The sequence below is a fragment of the Nannospalax galili genome, unplaced genomic scaffold (genome assembly GCF_000622305.1).
Source record: "Nannospalax galili isolate Female #2095 unplaced genomic scaffold, S.galili_v1.0 scaffold252, whole genome shotgun sequence".
NCBI classification, from domain to species: domain Eukaryota; kingdom Metazoa; phylum Chordata; class Mammalia; order Rodentia; family Spalacidae; genus Nannospalax; species Nannospalax galili.
Genome location: NW_008333886.1, coordinates 2,430,191 through 2,433,983, shown reverse-complemented (window position 1 = coordinate 2,433,983; position 3,793 = coordinate 2,430,191).

Below are 3,793 nucleotides of genomic sequence, written 5' to 3'. Positions count from 1 at the left end.
ATATATATATATATAAAGATAGGTAGATATTAACGAATTTTCTTAATGGGTAAATTGAACGAATATTCTCAAGGAACAGTGTTGCGGGTGTCCTGGGGCCCTCTGGGTGGGGTAGAGTCATTGCTGAGACACAACACAGACTTCGGGAGTCAGGTGAGAAACAGGCATTGCGAGCAGCTGCAGACTCGTTTATTGTGGATATGGGGCTCCTTTTTATCCCCACTCCAGGTGTCCCAATGGTCTGTTGATAGGTCGTGTTCCTTATTGGCTCTCTGTATCAGGCCATTTTCACATCAGCCGTCTCTATGTCTTTTAGCAGACCACAGGTTTGCCTCAACCAGATGTTTGTGGCATGTTTGCAGCGCACTGGTTGTTCAGGCCGCACTTCCTCCTACAGAACAGCAGCCAATTTTCTTTGCAATCTTGAGTACTCTCACATTTATCTAGGTGAAGAATTGATGGTTCATGTTGACCTCTTGGGTAGAGATTATAAAAAACTTACTGAGGAGTTGCACATCTGGTCAGGCACAGAGAACATACACCTGGGAGATGCCCAGTACTAGGAGACACATCTGCAGTCGAATCTCTACAACCAATGCTTATGTAACACAGTGGAATAAGGAGTAGAGTAAGGGTCAATGCACCCCTCAATTCTCACCAGTGAGGTTTCCATGTACATCAGAGTGCAATACATGCAGAAGGCCAAATTGGCCAAGTCTAAGAGAATAAGAGACTGTAGAGTGTAGGATGGGACTCCTATATTGAATGTCACCCACCCACAGCTCAGGGACCATTGCAGAAGAGGAGCCAGAAAGGGACTGTAAGAGTCAGGGCAGGTTCATGAACATAGGGAGGTGGAGGCTTCCCGGCCACTGGAGGCTTGCTCACGTGAGCCTGTGGCAGTGGTGGTATCGAGCATGGGACCCACAGCTCAATTAAACAAGGGCCCAAAGAGGAGGTGAGAAATAGGTGGTGGACCAGTGCTAGATATAGAACTATTTGAGACTGGTTGCTTCTGGGTGAGGGAGAGTATGACTTACATACGATGACTGGATGGGCTGACTAGACTCCAGTGGATGCATTTACACTGAAGGACAGACATTTGGGTACAAACACCTGAATGAATAGGGCTCAGCACCTATGGCATAGTGCATAGGGTTTGGTGGGAAAATAGAAGAGGCATGTATGGGGGAAGGGGTCTGGATTTGGGTGGGAAATGTTGTATAAACATTTAAAAGCTCAATAAAAAATTCTTATAATTTTTTATGAAAAACTTATGCTGAAAATATATTTCAGGTTTGTATGAATAATTTCTCATGAGTATTATGGATTTTTTAAAGGTCAGTCTGATAGAATTTGTGTCAATGGAGCTTAAACAAAGCTTCCTAAGAGAAGATTCAGGTTGTTTGTATAGGATTCAGGAAGTTTGTAGCTGGACTACATTATCTCTAGCCTTCTCCCGACTTCCTTCCTACTCTAGTTTTCTGAGACGCCCCATAGAGGCAAGAATTATTTGCAATGTTGATTTAAAGGACCTTCATCTAAAGTCCATGTATTTTCAACATAGGGGAAGGTCTTGTGCATGTTTGTAAGTGGAAGAATACAGTCAAAACTGGCTACATATTATGATTTCAAACGCATGGTATTCTGAGGAAGACCAAACCTTGGAGATAATAAAATTCTTAGATGCTTCCATACAGACATGAATAGGTGGGCATAGAATATTCTTACTTAGGATCATGAAGCTATTCTGTATGATAATCTAATGTTGGATACATGTGATTACACATTTAATTTAAAAAATCAAATATATAATACCAAAATGTAACTCATATATATGAACTATGGGGTTCAGGTGAGGATGAATTTGTACAGGTTCATGATCACAAATGTCCTATGACCACATGTGATGTTGATAAAGAAGAAGGTCATGTATTGGGGCCGGAAGTACATGCTTTTCTGGGCTCTCTGAAATAAACAGTTGGCTTTGTGTGACTCAAACAGTTCCAAAATATTAATGTCTTTTTTAATATAAAAATATATTTGATTTCCTTATGAATTATAAGATAAAAATATAAAACAACTAAAATCTTTGCATTCCATTTCTCTACAGTAAAATTCCAATGCTATACTGCATATAGAACATATGAAATAACACATATCTACACATATATACATAATATGCAAAAATACATATTGATTTGTCTTTATGAGGTCTATTCTTACTATACACCACAGGCTTTTGTGGAAGGCTCTGTATAGCCCAGGGTGGCCTCAGACTTCTCATTTTCCTGCCTGAGCATTCTAAGTGATAAGATTTTGCATGAAATTTGAATGCTGTTTGATCATTTTCTGGCACAACCGAGCAATGGTATTAAAATTTACCTCAGCATTTTTGCTCTGTCCAGCATAGCAGGGATTCAGAGAATCCTCAAAGAGGGACAGCACAGCATGAGGGAAAGATACAATAGTCAATTAGAATAACAAGGGTAGGGTACTAGGAGGAATTCTGTGGCACTGTATATGTATTGTCTTAGTTCCCTTAAATAAAACAAAAAGCATTACCCAATGCAGATAGTCCTAAATGCTTCCTACGACTTCTTGGTATGCTATTTTAAAATAAAGAACTTGTGTGATAAGATAGAAACAAGCTAAGCATAACAGCATTTGTGACCTGCATTTAGAATGCTTTTTGGGGGGCTGGACAGATAGCTCAGCAGTTAAGAACATTGACTGTTCTTGCAGAAGACTTGGGTTTGAATCCCAGAACCCACATGGCAACTAACAACTGTCCATAACTACAGTTCCAAGGGATCCAACAGCCTCTTCTGTCCTCCCCGGGCATTGCACTAGACAGATGTGCTTACCTACATGCAGGCAATACATGCATATACATAAGATAGAAATGATAAAATATTTTAGAAAAAGAATACTTTTTTTCTTACCTAGTCTAGGGTAGGGGACATTGCCTTCCTTTATCTGTCTCAACCCATATTTTTTCCTCATAGACAGTATTGAACAAATGGGCTGAGGTTCAGTGTCAAGAATGCTGTCAGCAGCATTAAGCTAAGGAAGCTGTCCTATAGGCATTTTACTTATAGAATCTTCATAAGAAATCATTCAATTACACAAACAGAAATACTAGTATACTAATAATTTATATAATCCTATATTTGGATATTTGAAATATTTCATGTTATTCAATATAATAATAATGTATGGATATTTTATGTAAATCTAAATGTATCATTACATTGTGTTCTTTTACTTGATCTAAAATCATTAGATCTATTTTGTTCAATAACATGAATGCTCTCCCAGAAACTTGAATCATATTATACTAAAATTAGAGGAGAATGCCTTTTCATGTTTTATTCCCACTTAGCTTCATCCAAAGAGACTTTGAATGATTAATAAAAAGGTATTCTATAGCCATGCTATAATAATAAATTATTATAATAATAATAAATAATAATAAATAAATAAATAATAATAATAAATTATTATTACTATTATTATTATTGAATATTCTTTTGAAATAGCATTTTCTTGTAGCCCCAGCTGGCCTGGAACTTGCTGTGTACACCTTGCTGGTCTTGATTTCACAGGGCTCTGCTTCCTCAGACTTCCCAGTGCTCGTATTAAAGTTGTGTACCAGTACATCTCATTTATTATGCTACTGAAGTGGTCTGATTAGAATCTGAGTGCCTCTTAGAAGTAATAATCATTACTAAAGAAACCATTGTTTCCAAAGTCTTCAATAGCATCTAGTGTTCAGAATAAACTTCTGAAT